Source organism: Vigna umbellata, chromosome 7, assembly GCF_029865625.1.
Source record: "Vigna umbellata cultivar VRB3 chromosome 7, Vumbellata_1.0, whole genome shotgun sequence".
Classification (NCBI taxonomy): domain Eukaryota; kingdom Viridiplantae; phylum Streptophyta; class Magnoliopsida; order Fabales; family Fabaceae; genus Vigna; species Vigna umbellata.
Genome location: NC_142171.1, coordinates 18,125,021 through 18,144,227, shown reverse-complemented (window position 1 = coordinate 18,144,227; position 19,207 = coordinate 18,125,021). Strand labels below are relative to the sequence as shown.

At 38.7% G+C, this 19,207-nt stretch overlaps 1 long non-coding RNA gene across 1 annotated transcript; it reads left to right on the top strand.

Annotated features, from left to right (window-relative positions):
- Nucleotides 1-10,707: 10,707 nt before the first annotated feature.
- LOC148195284 (uncharacterized) lies at nt 10,708-11,588 on the top strand. The gene is made up of 3 exons (XR_015780590.1): nt 10,708-10,921; nt 11,004-11,410; nt 11,489-11,588. It is a non-coding gene; the product is annotated as an uncharacterized LOC148195284 (long non-coding RNA).
- Nucleotides 11,589-19,207: the final 7,619 nt, after the last annotated feature.

Sequence of the window (19,207 nt, the reverse complement as noted above, 5' to 3'; positions counted from 1 at the left end):
AAAATGAGCTATAACGAACCAAATTAAAAAAAAAACAAAACATGACGTCGAACTATACACTATTCGACGTTCATATTGAATCTTAACGTCGTACTATGCATTAATTGTCATTCGTATAATACAGTGGATGTACGATCAAAATGTAACGTCAAGTATAAACCACTTCGACGTTAAACATACGTCAAGTGTCATCATTTAAATATAAATATTTATTCAAATATTAGACGTCCATTCTCTGCTCGACGTGTATATCAAAAAAACATGACGTCGTTCGGCTAACTTCGACGTCCAAGTTATGTCAGTTTTACGTCATTCCATTCCAATTGATGCCAAATTTTGCTGTAAATATAAATATTTATTCAAATATTAAACGTCAAGCACTTTAATATCCGACGTGTCTATAAACAACAAGTAGCATCGACCTACATAAATGGACGTCAACTTTACATCATACATCTTTGTCCATGACGTCAACTTTACGTCCTTCCCCTTACATTTGATGCCAAATCTTCCGTTAAATATAACTATTTATTCATATATTAGACCTCAAACTCTATAGAGTGACGTGGATATAAAGGCGTAATGTCAAGCTGTAGGTGTTCGACGTCAAAATTACGTCTCACGGTATGACGTCGAATGCGAATATGTCGTTAAAAACCAAAAATATTCGACGTTGTACGCTATTTTTGTACCAATGACACCATGTTGAAGGCAAAGATGTATCCTCAATATCTTCTCCCCTATGCTCTTTTGGTATCAAGGAGTTTTTTTTAATATAAAGGAGTTGATACATCTGGAGAACCCTCTTAGAGCATGCATAATGGAAGTGAAATTGGGGTTACTTCTTTATGCCAAATTGGATTTTTCTCATAGGGTAATATTTATACCCATCGTGATGATATTGGAAATCATGAAGATGAAGATGAAGACCAACTAATGGCATACCCATGAAGAGTTGGAGGCATCTATGAAAGATGGGCTTAGACTTTTTCTCTTCGGTCATCTTAAGCCATCATGAAAATTTAGTAGAGTTAGAATAATTTTGGGCCTTGTATTTTGGGCCAAGTAGTCTAGAATTTATTTGGCCTTTGTATTATAGGCCAAGTACTCTAGATTTTATTTAGGTTTTGTATTATAGGCATAGTAATGTAAGATTTCAATTGAGTCTTGTATTTTAGGCCAAGTAGAATAGGATTTTGACCAAACAAGTCAACAAAGGGCTAAGGCCCAAAGTTGACTATGATTGGACATCCAAAATGGAGGTGTTGACCAAGTGGTCAACATTTTGGCTAAGCTTATAAAACAAGGAAGCTCATTTTCGTTCAAGGCCTGTGGAGGCTTCCCATTGGAGAGTTTTCCCCGTAGTTATTGGCCATGTGTCACTCTAGGAATGTAAAGTTTTTCCATAGGTAATGCCCACATGTCACTCTCTCATTTGATAAGATTTTTGCCACTCATTTCCCTTCTATTGGAGAGGATTTCTCCTTGCTCTCCAAGCCAACCAAGGTGGCTCTTTTAGGTTTAAGTTTTTGCCCATTTTGAGACGCCTTAGCCTATAAATAGAGGTGCTCTCCATCATATAATGACCTTTGAAAATAGAGTAAATTTATGCTGTCGTTTTGTGCACACAACCTCTTATAAGGTCACCCTAGGCTAGAGCAACTCAAGTGGCCTCCTCTAGCAACTTAAGAGGCTCAATCTCTCTTAGAGAACCCCTAAACACTTCATCCTTCACCGTTCAATACACCAAAATCGTGAGCTACAACCATCATCCACCACACCTTCTGTAAATCACACCACAATTGTGAGCTCCACGTTGACATGGCCTGGTTGTTACTAGATTTGGCTTGTTCTAGCTAGAGTATTTGCCATCACCAACCCATGGTAGATTCCCCTAACATTGCTAGACCATCTGAGCTTGCTTCTATAAGCTCCTCATTTAGTCTTGAAAGTTTATCTATGTAACTCACTGAAATGTCCACTCTTCAAGCCTCTAAGCATGAAGAAGTATGCACTCTTGTTAGAAATCTAGATATTAGGATCCAAGTCTTAGAAGATTACATCAATCCTATGGATGGTCAAGGTAGGGATGAGTTTTAAATTTCTTTTACTATATCTGTTTTGTATTATGCTTTCTTTTTACCTTTAATAAAAATTATTGTTACTTTATTTTGTTTATGGCTTATATTACGGGGGAGTATTTTTTTTACACAACTCTTTTTTATAATGATAAAAAAAACGGGAGAAAAATTGTTTAAAGCTTTGATTTAATTTTTCTAAGTCCACTAACACTCTCTCTTCCTTAAGTTGTGTATAATACAAGTTATTAGAAGGCTTTAATATCAAGGAGTTTTTTATCATCATAAAAAGGAGGACATTGTTAGGAAAATGATGAAAGCATAGAAGTTTTGATATGCCTAAATCAAATCTCAATAACTCACATTGCAAAATCATTATAAATACTTATATTGCTTGTGAAAAGCTTTTGTAATAAGTAGAATTTTGTATAGGACTTAGAGTAGTTTTTGTTTCCATATATTGTATGTTTTAAAATATGTTTGGATTTAGCTACTTAGATAATCAATTATCACAAAGTAGATTTTCAATTGCTAAAATCTTAAACTGGGCTATGGAATAATCGATTACCAACAATTAATAATTGACTATGACTTACAATAATCGATTATCACGACTAGTCATTGGAGTTCTTGTGCATATTTTTTGTCGTTGTACATTCATTTAATGCATAATCGATTACCTAAGTGCGATAATCGATTATCACAACGAGAAAAGTTTGACAATAGATTTTTAGAGGTGTCTTTGAGTGAAGTCTTTATATAGAAGTTTTAGACTCTCATTCAAACACACACACTAGTGTAAAATAGACTTTTATAACTACGGTTTATACTTGCTAAAATTTATCAAGTATAGAAAATGATGTTGTGGCAATATCATAAATAAGATAAACATTTTTACACTGATTAGACTCCAAACAGGTATAAAAGTTCATTTTTTATACCGACTACCCTTAAAACCGGTATGGAATATTCTGGCGCGTTTTCACGCTTCACTTCTGCGCGCAACTTCACTTTCACGCTGCACTTCTAATTCTTCCTCGACAAGCTCCTCTATTCAGCGCAGAGTTCAAAACCGTCAACGTCTCTAACGCTGCGACCCTTTCTAGTTCGCCAAATCATTGCTTCACTTTCGCCCGCGTCTTCACTTCCATGCTGCACTTCTTCTCCTTTGCTTCTAATTCGCTATTATCGTCGAATGCCACCACTGTGCCTTCCAAAACGCAGCAACAACAAGCACAAGAGCATGCCTCTTTATGCGAAGAAGCTTCTAGAAAGTTCCCTTCTCTCATCGCTGAATTCGCGATCGTCACTAAAATCATCCATGTCGACGACACCGTTCCCCTTTTCAAGGACTTCAGAATTTGGCTCTCCGAACCTTCGATGCTCTCCTCCTCTCTCTCCCCGGGTTCGATTGTGTCGGTAATCACCATTATGTTCAAATTGATACAGTTCATTTCCCTCAACACTAATAAATCCCTAGGGTTTTGCTCTTCTTTTAATTAGAAGTTTTTGAGAAAATGATGTGGTTTGAAGTCGTATTTTATGATTTATTATTGTTTTTGTAGAATTGCGATGCTCAGTCCTTGCTTCCTCTAACAGTGAAGCAAATATACGATGCGCTTCAAACAAACGATGATAAAGCCAATTTGATTGTTGACGGTGTGGACGTTAATAATGTACGTTCTCCTTGAATCTCTGTTGGTTAATTTGGTTAAAGTTTGGAGGCTCTGACAATTGGAGTTCAGGTTACTCTTATAGGAAGGGTATGCAACAAAGCCGAATGAGTTACTGATGTTACGTTTGTGCTTGATGATGGTACTGGGAAGATTGAGTGTAATAAATGGTAATTGTCATTAAATTTGTTATGTCTAGATCATAATTATTGTTTTAATCTTTTTTTCTTTTACGCCATTTCTTTTGGCAATGACGAGTTTTTGTTCATGTGTAGGTTTCATGAAGCTGCTGAGACAAATGAAGCAGAGGCTTGTATGCTACTGCAATATTGTATTTGCTATGTAGATTTTCATTTTGTATTTAGGTTCTGTTCGAATAAAATTCTAAAAAAAATACTTATAGGAAAATAAAATGAAAAAGATGAATTTCATTGAATTTCTTTTATGATTTTAATTTAATTTTTGTGTAAGCTAATTTAAGAAAGGTTCTTTAATTTTTAACTTTTTTAAAAACTAATTTTAGTTTATTAAAGAAGTTTAATTCATTTTACTTTTTTATTTTATACTCTTATCTGTGTTTACTGAGAATTTGTTCAAATAGGGTCTTAATAACCTGATCAATTTTTAACTTTTATGTGTAAGTATAGTAATGGTTTTTTAATCACTCCGTTTTTCCAATAGAATCTTCTTCTCAATACTATAAGTGTTTACTTGTTTAATTCAGAAAGGAAATGACATGTTTTGAATTACATGTTACTGCTGAAATAAAAAAAAAAAAAAGGCACAGAAATACGTCCATCTTATTTATTCTTCTGCTGAAATATGTGCATCTCCACAATTCCAGGATTCGGGTATTTGATACGATATTGTAATTTTTTTTTTTTTGGAGTTTGACATATGTGGATATATCGCTATGAATACCATACGTACATGTGTATTCTAAAGTTGCATGTGGTAACATCTTCAGAGTAGTGTCCTTAATACTCCCACAATGGGTTATCAAGCTCAAGTTTTTCCACCAACAAACATGTAAGAGAGTGAACCATACTTTTCTGTTTTTGTTGCATTTTTATTCTATATCAGTCTTTTGCTAATTTTCATATGTAGTTCTCCGATCAACATGTCAATGGCCAGAAGAGTGCTGAAAATATGATCTTAGATTTTCTGCATCTTCCCGCCAACAGGTACGTTATAAGTGATTTATTTATTTTTTACCTATTTGGTTGTAATTAAACATGTAATCAACTATTTCGTTTTTCTGAATGTTGGATTTATCCTGATTTATGTGTATGCGTATCCAAAATACCTTTCTATTCGGAGCAAGGTTGTAAACAGATTTTTTAGGCTAAATTAGTTTTTATTCTTTTGTTCATATAAATTTCTGCACTGAAGAGAGGCAATAGATAATTTTCTGAGTTACATGCAGCTGTCTTAATTGCCTACTTCGTGAAAGTACTACTTCGTGACAATTGCAGTTTTTTTGTTATTTTTCATTTGACTAGTTGGCTATAATCTATTTACCGTATTGAAGTTGTTGTACGTGACAATGCACAACGTTTGTATGCTTCCAAGCTGAAATCAGTTGGCAGAGGTAATTGTGTAGTCAGTGATTGATACACAAATTGGTAAGGGAGCTGATTCTAGGCCCAAGAGGGTGTCTAAGAAACCGTTGGGTTGGGATGATTTCATTCATCATTAGTGGATTACGTCTGTTTGACCTTTTTGTCCAATAACTGTTGGTTTTCTATTGTTATTATGTTATTCGGCCTGCGTGCCACCTGTCCTAGAGAATATTTTGAGTCATCAGCTTATATGTTTGTACTGTGCATTGGAGAGGGAAACGAAAAAGTATTTCATTTCTTATCTTGCCTGTTCTGAGGAGGCAGCCTGACCTCGAATTCAGTGCTTTATATTTTTTTAGTACCATTTGGTGCTTTCATTGTTTTTTCTTTATGGCTGAGGGTACCCGTTCCACGCTCCTTTCTAACAAAATCGATGAATTGCTTTCTCAGATGTCACTTTTTTCTACTCAAATGACCGATATGCATAATCGACTCTCTCTTTTGGAAACTCAGCATCCCACTCCTCCTTCTTCCCCTCGCCATCCTCACTCCTCCGATAATATCTCTTCTCAGCGCCACTTCTTGAAACTAGATGTTCCCCGCTTCGATGGTACAGATCCAGTAGGGTGGATATTCAAGATCTCTCAATTCTTCGAGTACCACAATACTCCGGAAGAAGAACGTATTACCGTGGCTTCCTTCTACCTTGATGGTGCTGCCTTAGCATGGTTCCAGTGGATGTATCGGAATGGTCAGATCCTCTCATGGCCTCACCTCTTACAAGCTTTGGAAGCCAGATTCGCCCCCACTGCGTTTGAAGATCCTAGAGGTAAGCTCTTTAAGCTGTCCCAAACTTCCTCTGTTTCTTCTTACCTCACTGAGTTCGAAGCCACCGCGAATCGCGTCACGGGTTTGTCTCCGCCTTTCCTTCTGAGTTGCTTCCTCTCCGGTCTTAAGCCGGAGATCCGGCGTGAGGTGGTGGCACAACAGCCTCAATCGCTGTCCACGACGGTGGGCTTGGCCCGGTTACAAGAGGAGAAGTTGTTGGATATCTCCAGTGTGCAGCGACCTAGGCCACTCAACTCTTGGTCCTCTCCCCCGTTGACCCGCACCGTTACCGTCGCTCCACCGCAACAACCACCACGAGTTTTTCCTCCCTTGTTGCCTACTCCTACCCCCAAGACTCGTTACCGCCAATTAACTGAAGCTGAGATGGCAGACCGCCGTGAGAAGGGGTTGTGCTTTAATTGCGATCAGAAGTATTCACGGTCGCACCGGTGCCCAGCTCGTTTCTTCCTTTTTATTTCTGAGGAAGATGACCCAGTCAGTGGCTCCCTTCCGGATCCACCGATTTCAGATCGAGACCCTGAATTGGATACCTCACCTGTGGACTTGTTGGACCCTCCAGCCCAAATCAGTTTACATGCTTTATCTGGTACTGGAGCTCCAGAGACACTCCGATTAACGGGCCACATTGCACATCACCCGATCCGTGTGTTGGTAGACGGGGGTAGCACACACAATTTCATCCAAAAAGAAGTAGCTACTCGTTTGGGCTTGGCCCAATCCCCTACTGCCCCCCTTAAGGTCTTGGTTGGAAGTGGGGAAGAACTGGCGTGTACACAGGTTTGTCCTTCAGTGGAGTTACTGATCCAAGGGCATTCGTTCCACATTGCTCTTTACGTGCTTGATATGGGCGGATCCGATGTGGTTCTTGGGGCCCAATGGTTAAAGCAATTAGGGCCCATCTTAATGGACTATCAAGCACTCACTATGAAGTTTGTATTCAACCAATCCATTATTGAGCTTAAGGGAGATTCTGGACCGCAACCCACCTCTCTTTCCCTGCATCAACTCAAACGGGTTGCTCGAGCAGATCCAACAGCCCAGTTTTTCTCATTGGTGGTAAGGCCTTCTTCTACTCCAAACACACTCCTAGATCATCCTAATCCTAAAGTACGTGATTTACTTTCTTCCTTCACATCACTTTTCTCTGAACCCTCTTCTCTGCCTCCACCCCGAAATACTGATCATGCAATTCCGTTGCTCCCTAATTCACAACCAGTCAATGTTCGGCCTTACAAATATCCGCATTTTCAGAAATTTGAGATTGAAAGACAGGTTTCCAAAATGATTGCCTCTGGTTGGATTCAGCCAAGTTCAAGTCCATTTTCTTCTCCGGTTCTCCTTCTGAAGAAGAAAGATGGATCTTGGCGTATGTGTGTGGATTACCGCGCTTTGAATGCAATTACAGTCAAAGACCGTTTCCCACTTCCTACGGTAGAGGAGTTGTTGGATGAATTGGGTTCTGCTCGATGCTTTTCGAAACTGGATTTGACTTCAGGTTTCCATCAAATCCGCATTCAACCCTCTAATATTCCCAAGACAGCCTTCCGGACTCACGATGGACATTACGAATATTGTGTAATGCCATTCGGATTGTGCAACGCCCCGGCAACATTCCAATCTACCATGAATGATATTTTCAGGCCTCTATTGCGTAGGACAGTTATTGTCTTTTTTGATGATATTTTGGTATTCAATGCTGACTTTGATCAACACTTGACTCATCTGCGCCAGGTATTCGAGATTTTGGCAAGTAATAATTTCTTCTTGCAACCCCACAAGTGTTCCTTCTTTCAGACACAGATTGCATACTTGGGGCATATAGTTTCTAATGGGGGAGTGTCTCCCGATACTGGAAAAATTGAGGCTATGGTTAAATGGCCAGTTCCTACCTGCACCAAAGGGCTACGTGGGTTTTTGGGTTTGACCGGTTTTTACCGGAAATTTGTCCGTCATTATGCAGCCATAGCCCAACCTCTGACTGATCTACTTAAAAAGGGGCAATTTCAGTGGTCTACCCATGCTCAGAAGGCTTTCGACTCTCTGAAATCTGCCATGACCAGCATCACAGTCTTAGCTTTGCCGGATTTTGATAAGACTTTTTATGTCCAAACAGATGCATCAGGGACAGCCATGGGTGCAGTTTTGACTCAAGACAATCGACCAATTGCTTACTTTAGCAAGGTGTTCTGTCCTCGATTGTCTAAATCCTCCGCCTATGTCCGAGAGCTCCACGCCATCACTAGTGCAGTGAAACGATGGCGACAGTATTTGTTGGGACACTTTTTCATCATTCAAACTGATCAGAGGAGTTTGAAAGAGCTCTTGACGCAAGTCATTCAGACCCCGGAACAACAACACTATCTTGTAAAGTTGATGGGTTATGATTACGAGATTCAATACAAACCGGAGAGATTAAACGTGGTGGCGGATGCACTTTCGCGATCCGATTGTCCACTTCAGAGTGAGTTACATATGCTCTCTACCCCACAGTTTGTGTTCTTAAATGAGTTGAAGGAATCACAATTGTTGGACTCTGAATTCATTCTTATGAGGGATAAAGTACTGTCGAATCCCTCCTCTTATCCTCTTTTTCGTTGGAATGGCGATTTGCTTCTGTATCGTGGAAAGATTTGGATCAGCAATCAGTCCAAATTTGTTCCCTTACTGTTACAAGAATTCCATGAGACTCCTGTTGGGGGTCATGCGGGGGTCAGCAAAACTTTGAAGAGGATCAGTGCTAATTTCTTTTGGGGATCCATGGCTAAGGACACTAAGGCGTTTGTTTCTCAGTGCGTAGATTGCCAGCAGACCAAGTATAGCACTGCAAAACCGGGGGGACTCTTGCATCCTTTGCCTATTCCTTTCGGAGTGTGGGAGGATATCTCACTAGATTTTGTGACCGGACTTCCGCCATCTAACGGTTACACGGTGTTATTGGTAGTAGTAGACCGATTTTCGAAGGCAGTCCATTTGGGGGCACTTAATTCGGGCTTTACAGCTTACAAGGTGGCAGAGTTGTTTGTCTCTATGGTGTGTAAACACCATGGGTTGCCAAAGAGCATCGTTTCTGATAGAGACCCAGTTTTCATTAGCCGGTTTTGGTCTGATTTATTCAAGTTCAGTGGAACGCTCCTTCGGATGAGTTCCTCATATCATCCTCAAACGGATGGGCAAACTGAGGTTATGAATCGTACTATTGAGCAATATCTGCGTGCCTTTGTTCATCAAAAGCCAAGTCTTTGGTTCAAATATCTTCCATGGGCAGAGTACCATTACAACACTTCTTGGCATTTTGGGTCAGGAGTGACTCCGTTTGAAGTGGTCTATGGAAAGCCACCCCCATCCTTGCCATCATACATAGAAGGTACTTCATCAAATGCAGGTTGTGATGCTGTCCTTTCTTCCCGGGAAGAGATTTTGTCCCTTTTACGTCGCAATTTGCTTAAGGCACAAAGTCGCATGAAGAAACAAGCAGATTCGAAATGTAGGGAAGTGGTTTTTGAAGAAAAGACATGGGTTTATTTGAAACTTCAGCCATATAAGCAGGTTTCCATTTCTGGTCACAAGTATCATAAGCTAGCCAAGCGCTTTTATGGTCCTTATAAAGTTATTGAACGCATCGGACCTGTGGCTTACAGACTAGAGCTCCCTTCATCATCCAAAATACACAACGTTTTTCACTGTTCCATGCTGAAACGTCATGAAGGGCCTATTCCTACTCAATTTGACCTCCTTCCGCCTGACTCAGTGGATAGCAGTCCCTTGATCACCCCTCTAGCAGTTCTGGATTTGAAAACAGTGCCCATAGATGGCACCCCTACGCGTATGGCCTTGGTTCAATGGCACGGGCTGTCTCCGGACGATACTTCTTGGGAGAAGTGGGACGAACTCAAACTGATTTATGACCTTGAGGACAAGGTCCTTGTCGAAGGGGAAGGTATTGATACACAAATTGGTAAGGGAGCTGATTCTAGGCCCAAGAGGGTGTCTAAGAAACCGTTGGGTTGGGATGATTTCATTCATCATTAGTGGATTACGTCTGTTTGACCTTTTTGTCCAATAACTGTTGGTTTTCTATTGTTCTAGAAAGAGTTGGTTAGGATTTGTTATTATGTTATTCGGCCTGCGTGCCACCTGTCCTTGAGAATATTTTGAGTCATCAGCTTATATGTTTGTACTGTGCATTGGAGAGGGAAACGAAAAAGTATTTCATTTCTCACCTTGCCTGTTCTGAGGAGGCAGCCTGACCTCGAATTCAGTGCTTTATATTTTTTTAGTACCAGTGATACCACTTGATCTTTGTTTTCTATTACTGTCTCAAAGTTGATCAACTAACTCTCTAAAGTCACAATTATATGCTTTAAAATTTTGCTTATTAATGCAAGTTTGTCTTGCACACTTAGTCATATGTATATAGTAATGGAGAACTGACCGTAATGGTACCCCTTTTTTATTATAGTGCATCTATTTCTTATTAAGTTTTGCCTTTAAACTTTGTATTTATCTGATATATTATATCTTATTCTGTAATTCTCTAGAATTACTGCTATCCAAATTAATGAATTCTTTTTATAGCAATTTTTAGAAGTTTTAAATTAGGTTTGCTTAAGAAGTGCTAACCTATAATTTCTTGCCAGATATTGATGCAGAACAACTTGTTGCACTGAGAGAAGCACAACGTTTATGTCGCCTCTCTGATGGGGTTCATTTTCATTATTTCTTCTTTCATAAGTCATAGATAGTTTTCAACTTGTATGGGGTAAACCCCTTTATCTCGCTATCAAATAGTTCCTTGGTGTGGTGTAATCTTTTTATTAATTAAAGGAAAATTTCCATTGAAGCTTGCTGAGAACCTGTTTGGAGAGCACGCAAGGAAATTGGTTGAGGAAAATATTTCGTTGGCAATTGGCATACTTGAATCTCGCACCAGAGCAGTGTAAGATTCATGATTCTTCTACCTTAAAATATTCTTTTTTGAGGGATCAGTTCATTGCCAATTTTCATCAATTGTTGAAAATTTATAATTTTGGACATTTTTTCATTAGAGTTACTAATAATTTTTACAAATGATGCAAAAATATGATTTTCAATATCCGATCATCTTTAAGTTTTTCATTCCTAGAGTTAGCCAAGTAGTTGCAGAGCTTGATAGGGTACTGGAATTTAATAATTCACTTATCTCATTTAAGAATCATCCAAATGTGGATCGCTTTGCCCGTGCGTGGTGTTGGTCCAATTTCTTTAGTTGGTAAGTGATGTGATTATTCAGTGTGTGTGTATGTTCTTCTCTATTTTTAATCTAAATTCTTGATGTTTTCCAATTCAGTTTTGATATAGGCAGTGAGTATGATGGTGACAGAAAGATAGAAGACTTGAAACTACTTTACAGGGCCTATATTTCAGATGCTTTGTCTGGTGGTCGCGTACAAGATAGTAAGGTAAATGACCATTATAATTGGATATTAAGTGTGAACTTGTTCATGTCTTTTCTCAATAAACTAATTTATTTTGAAGTTTTGGTTGTGCTAGTGTTTTCCAGATTTATGTTCTGCCCTCTGATTGAGTAATTTATTTTCTAACAACTAACAACTTAGCTTTTAGGTCAGTTGGTATGATTTGTTGGCTGTTATGTACAAGGTTAATATTCCCCTTCGATATAGATTTGTTGTTTTAACATAAAAATTATATTTTTAATATATTAGTTAAAAGTTTAGCTCCATTGTTAAAAAATTTGGGCTAAAACGCAGTGAAGCAGACTATTCAATTTTTTATTGTCATTCTTCTCTCGGGAAATGTGTTTACTTAATAGTATATGTTGATGATATTGTCATTACAGTAAATGATGTTGTTGGAATATCTCAACTAAAAGAGTACTTGTGTAGACATTTTCAAACCAAGGATCTTGGAAGTCTCAAATACTTGTTAGGCATTGAAGTAGCGCAATCAAAAGATGGAGTTGTAATCTCCCAAAGGAAGTATGCTCTTGATATATTACAAGAAACAGACATGATTGATTGTAGACCGGTAGACAGTCCCATGGACCCAAACCAGAAATTAAGGACAGAAGAAGGTGAATTATTCTCCGATCCAGAGAGGTATAGGAGGCTGGTTAGCAAACTGATTTATCTCACTATTATAAGGCCATATCTATCCTTTGCAGTTGGAGTGGTTAGTCAGTTCATGCAGGCTCCATGTGTTGACCATTGGAATGATCTCATTCTCATTCTAAGGTATGTAAAGAAGGCTCCCGGGCAAGGATTGTTATATGAAGATAAAGGAAGCATTCATGTCTCTGGGTATTGTGATGCAGATTGGGCAGGTTCACCTATTGATAGACGGTCTACAATAGGATATTGTGTTTTTCTGGGAGGAAACATTATTTCATGGAAAAGTAAGAAACATAATGTAGTAGCTCGATCAACCGCGGAAGCCGAGTATAGGACAATGGCATCACTAACATGTGAACTTATATGGGCGAAACAATTCCTTCAAGAGGTTAAATTTTGTGACATCCATACTATGAAGATGTATTGCGACAATCAAGCTGCTCTCCACATTGCATCAAATCCCGTGTTTCACGAGAGGACTAAACATATAGAAATTGATTGTCATTTTGTTCGTGAAAAGTTGTTGACCAAAGAAATATGTACTGAGTTTATTGGGTCAAACGATCAACTCGCAGATGTATTGACCAAGTCATTAAGGGGTCCTCGGATTGAGTTTATTTGTTCCAAGCTTGGTACATACAATTTGTATGCTCCAGCTTGAGGGGAAGTGTTAGGATATTTATCCTATTTTATCATCATTATAGTGTGTCAAGGGTTACCCTATTTATCATGATTATATTGTGTCTAGGATTACCCTATTTATCATGATTATATTGTGTCTAGGGTTACCCTATTTATCATGTACTTGTGTATCAATTTATTCTTATAAATAGAAGATTGTGAGAGGGATCAATTAAGCCCTCTAGAATTATTTTACAGTTTCAATCTTAAGTAACATAAAAATTATATTTTTAATATATTAGTTATATGTTTCAGCTTGCTGCACTAAACCAGCTAAGAAATATATTTGGCCTGGGTAATAAACGGGAAGCAGAGGCCATTTCACTTGATATTACAACGAAGGTATATCGCAAACGACTTGTGCAGGCTGCTGCAGAAGGTGAATTAGAAATGGCAGATAGCAAAGCAGATTTCCTTTAAAATCTATGTGATGAACTTCATTTTGATCCACAAAAGTGAACTTCATGAAGGTAAAAATCATCATGTTTGCAGTAATTTGGAAGTTGATCATATTTGAGGCTTCGATTATGAACACTTTATGTTCTGTCAGTTTATATTTATGTGCAATTCTTAAATCTTAAGATTGTAAAACTTGTGATGCAATATTCAATTTTGTTTCTGCTTTCTCAAGGTGGTTAACATTTTACATAACGTAGTTGTCTATTTTTAATATTACAAGGGGGTTCATTCTGGATATGCTTGTTAAGGAGGAAAGAAATAGCGCTATTACATTTCAATGTGGTGATTAACCTTTTATAACGTACATGAAAGATACATTGCTGTTACTTAGGCCGTGTTTTCAATTTGCAGACCAGTATCTACTTACTGTTAAATCTGTTTGTTGGTTTAATTATCTAAATCAAACTTGTACAAGTCTAAATTACTTAGTTAATGACAATGATGTGAAGAAAATGGGTTTGTTCTTTTCATTCTGTTTTAGCATGACATATGTTTCAATCTCTGCCAGAATGTTTAAAAGTTTTTCCAGTTATTACTAATTCATGTTTCTTTGATACGTTGTAAAGGAGGAAATTGCATTAGGGGTTGATGGATATGATGCTGAAATCCAGAAAGCAGTAAGAAAAACAACACATGGCTTGCGACATACTAGGGAGGTTGCTATGTGATAACAGTTGAAAAACTGTTATTTTCATGATTAAAATTGACACTAAAAGCAACCTTTACACTTAGAAACTAGCTTGAAATCATGTTTTTCCTCATGTTTTTAGAAATAAGAGAGCTGGACAGGTTTATGCTTGATTTCAGTGTTTTTGTGCAAGTTTTAAGGTGAATTTGGTGAAAGAAGTGAAGAAGGAGAGAGATGAAATCAGAAAAGACAATAAAAAGTGCAAAAGGAGAAGCCGAAGTCACCGCTCAGTGGCAGTTTACCGCTGAGCGGCACTCAGGAGTTGCGGGAGGTCCGCTGAGGGGCAAAATGGCCGCTGAGGGGAGCAAACAAGTCACGCACTCACCGCTGAGCGGCACTCTGGAAGTCACGGGAGATCCGCTGAGGGGCAAAATGGCCGCTGAGGGGAGAAAACAAGTCACGCACTCACCGCTGAGCGGTAGTTTACCGCTGAGCGGCACTTTAATGGGCTTGGACTTGACTTTTTGTAATTTACGAATGATACATAAGTTTTAGGGTTTCCTAGGGTTAGGTATCTCTGGCTGGAACGAGGCAAACACTCTCTCTACCACCCCTTTGAAGGAGGATCTTGGATGCTGAGGCTTCCTCTTCACCTTTTTAGGGTTTATTCTTTCATTCTTTCATTGTAATTCATCTAGGTTCACCATGAATATGGTGAACTAAACTCTTTATGTTTGTTGGGGAATCAATGTAATCTTGTGAAACTCTCATATATGGAATCTGTTTTTACATCTTTTAATTAAGACTTATGCTTTCTTTCATCATTAGTTAGGGTTTTTCCTCTTTGCTTAATGCTTGCATGGTTTAACTAATTCGATGCATGATTATTGGTTTTGTCGATACGGGCACGTACGGGGAAGTCTAGATCCGGGGAATTTCTCCCAATTTTATATTGGTTGTCGTTAAGCTCCTGCACTTATGAACTGATCATTAGGAATGCTAGGAATTGTATGAACTCGTGATTAGGGAGAAGCCTTCTGGAAAGGTACATTAGAGAGTGGCATTAACAATGATGATTTGATTGTTGAATTCCTAAAATATATGAGAGTGGATAAGATGAAATTGAACCCCAACAACATATCCATACATAAATTTCATAAATTTGTCCATCAAGTTTTTGGCGTCGTTGCCGGGGACTCGTGGTTTAACTGGTTAATTTGTGTGATTATTGATTATCTTTGACTTTAATTTTGAATTTCTGTTTTTATTTTTTTTGTTATTATTTTATTTTATTTTATTTTTTGTTTTTATTTTATTTTATTTTATTTTCTGTTTTTATTTTATTTTATTTTATTTTTCTGTTTTTATTTCCTATCTTCTTATCTTTTCAATTATATCCTTTGATTTTTTTTTCTCTATCTTTTTGTGCTAACAATTGTTTTTAGGGTTTTGTGCCTAATGTCTGCAGAATGCAATTTGGTCAAGAATTTAACTATATGGGCACTCAATTCTACCAAAGTAATCTCAACCACTGGTGGGAACATGACTCAAGCATGGATCAAAGCCAATTTTGGCAAGCTGCCGGACAATTTGAGAACCAACCACAACAACAATGGCAGCAACAAAGCTTTAAAATCAACAAAGGGAAGCAAGAGATCTCTTCATTTAGACAAGGCATGGAAGAATCACTGGGGCATGCATGGGACAGGTATAAAAGCCTATTACGAAAGACTCCCAAGCATGGATTTAACGAAGGAGAAGTAGTCCTAATCTTCCTTGGAGGTCTTGGTTCACAAACCAAGATGATGCTTGACGCCTCAGCTGGAGGCAATATCAAATGGAAGACTCCAGAGGAAGCCACAGAAATAATTGAAAACATGACTACTAATAAGTGGAACAGTGAAAGAGGAGCTCCTATTCAACAAAAAGGAGTTCTACAGTTGCAATCGAATGATGCCTTGATAGCTCAGAACAAGTTAATAACTCAACAATTGGAGAATCTCTCAAAGATACTTGAACAATTGCCACAAGAGTTAAAGACTGTTGCACAGGTACAATCCCAGTTATGTGAATTGTGTGGAGGTGACCATATCAATGGTCAATGTGCCTTTCCAGTTGAAGCCGTAGAGGATGTAAACTACATGACCAATCAGTACCGTCAAGGGAGCTACAATCAAGGGTGGAAACCACACCCAAGTATTGGTCAGGAACAAAGTGGGCAAGCTGGACAAACTGGGCAATTTAACAAGCAACAGCAACAAACCTTTCTATCAGGAAGTTTGGATGACACCCTTCAACAATTTTTGAAAAATTCTGACGCTACTCAGAAAAGCATTGAAGAATCATGTAAAAGGATGGAGATGCAGCTTCATTCCATTAGTCAGAGATTGAATGATGAGGTTAATACTGAAGTTAACCCTAAGGAGGAAGGGCAAGCCATTATCACTGAAAGTGACAAGATTCTTGATGAGAAAAAAATAGGGGGCGATGAGGAAAAGATAGAGAGAAAAGAAAAAGAAGAATTGAGTGAGAGAAATAAAGATGAAGAAAAAGAGAAAGAAGTGGTTGAGAGAGAAGAGAGAAAGAAAATTTGTGTGAAAATAAAGAAGTTGAAAAGAAAAAGAAAAGGGAAGAAAAAAATAAAAGAAAAGAAAAAGAGAAAATTTAGGGAGAGAAAAAGGAAGAAAATAAAGATGAGAGGAAAGAAGAAGAAATCATATGAAAAATCACATCCTTATCTAAAGAAGAATCATAGGAAGGAAAAGAAATTCAAGTGCTTTATGGAAATCTTCAAGAAATTGGAGATTAAAGTTCCTATGATTGAGACACTGCAACAGGTTCCTGGTTTGATCAAATTTTTGAAGAAGTTCAGTAGAAAGAAGAAAAAGAAGAAGGAACTTGAGGTTGGGTCAAGCTAATGACGTTAAAAGAGCGCTTGCTGGGAGGCAACCCAGTGATTTAAGAACTTTTTATTTTATTTTGGTTTTGTAATTTTTAATTTGTGGACTTTATTTTTGTAACTATTTTGTTGGAGATAGCATCTACTGAAGGATGCTAGGTGGTTAAGTATCTATTGAAGGATACAATGGTTGTAACACCTACTGATGGGTGTTGGTGGATTTTGGGTCAGGCTCGTGACATTAAACAAGCGCTACCTGGGAGGCAACCCAGTTGATTGAATATTTCTGTTTGTTTGTTTTAGTTAGGGTTTGCATAAGCATTTTGAACATTGAATTGCAGGGAGCCAGTGAGGGGCATGTCTAGGAGGCACGTAGGTTAAGAAAAGAAGGAGAAGAGCACTTCACGAAAGTGCCGCTGAGCGGTACTCTCGCAGAATAGGGTTTTAGTTCCCCTTAGCGGGACCCGAGCCCATTAGGGTATTTTTAAACCCTAAGCTGCACATTCTTTCACACTTTCAGGCTTTTCTTTGCACAAACACTCCCACATACCTTCTCCAAGGTTTTCCACATCTTTTCACTCTTCCCTCTTAAGAAAATTTCTCTTCCACTCACTTTTTCACTAGTGTGCCATCAAAGTTTGGGGTTGGAAGAGAGCATTCTAGCTTGGAAGCATTCTCATTGCATCTAGCATCTCCACCCAAGTAAGTAAAATGCATTTTGTTCATTCTAGGGTTTTTGATTTTGAATATGATGGTCAAAGCATGAAGATTTAGGGGTTTTGATTTCTTGGCATGATTTGATGATATATTTGATGTTTGAACCGATTAAACTGCATGATTATGAACTGGAAAACTGAAAATTGCATTTGGGTGGAGTTAGGAAAGTTTTAAAACAGGTTTTTCAAAAATCTGCAGAGTTACCGCTGAGGGGTAAACTGCCGCTGAGCGGCACTCTGCCAGATTTGATTTTTCTGGTTTTGTGTGATCTGGAATGTGGTACTAGTGGCGCTGAGGGGAAATTCTGGCCCTTAGCGGTGGTTTAGCTTCGAAAGGAGTTGTGTTCTGTGTTTTACTAATGATTAACATCATGTTCTGTGGTTTGGTTTTGTGTTTTGAATGTAGGAATGGCATCCTCATCCGGAAAAAGATTGAAAACCATGGCAAACAAGAGAAAGGAAAAGGAACCAGAGCAACCCCATTCTAGCAGGTTCCTCTCTAGGAAACATGAGAAGCACTTTAAAGTGGTTCAGGACAGGAGACTTCTGATGGAGAGAAAGGTTGGAATGATACCTAACTTTGCTCCTCAATTTGGAGAGCAAGTGTTAGGGAATGATTGGGGAAAGCTAGCCACTTATCCTGCACCTGCCAACATAGCTGTGGTTAAGGAATTTTACACCAATGCAAAGAAGATTGGTGATTATCCAGCTGAGAATTATTTGGGCTATGTTAGAGGCCATGCTATCAGGTATGATCCTGATTCAATTAATAACTTTCTGGACACTGTATGGGCTGGTGAGCAGTGCCAGTTTGCTCTTTGCATGGAGGAAGGTGCTGATTATGAGGATGTGGAGAGAGTACTATGTATACCTGGAGGACACTTCCAAAGGAATAGATCTGGCTCAGTGGTTAACATTAGGAGGACGGATTTGACTCCTCTTGCAAAGTATTGGATGGCGTTTTCTCATGCCAACATTCAGCCATGTTCACATGTGTCAGATATTACTCTCAGCAGGGCATTTTTCATCTACTGTGCTATCAGAAACTTGAATGTTAATATTGGGCAGGTGATAGCTGATGAGATTAGTGTGTGCGCCAATACTTCAAATAACAAAGCACCACTAGGACATCCTTCTTTGATCACGCACCTTTGCAAGATAGCTGGGGTGGACACTTCTGCTCCACCTTTTGAGAGGCCAAGAAAAGCTATTGATGAGGCCTACTATAGACAGTACTGTGGAGGTGATGATGAAGCTCAGCCAGTTCCACCACGCCGTGCTCGTAGAGAGAGAGGGCCAGCACAGAGCCAGACATCTGCTGAGACATATGAAGCAGAGCCATTCCAGATGAGGGACATGTATATGTCTCTTATAGGGGCTCAGTTGCAGTCCATTCACAGAGGGCAGGTGGCCACTGCTGAGATGATTGTGGGGATGTATGATACACCTCCAGTCCACAGGTGGACTATGGATGAATTCCATAATGTGGTAGCGTGGCCAGAGGAACCAGTGCATGGAGGAGGAGCTGGAGCAGCTGAAGCTTCGGCTAGAGATA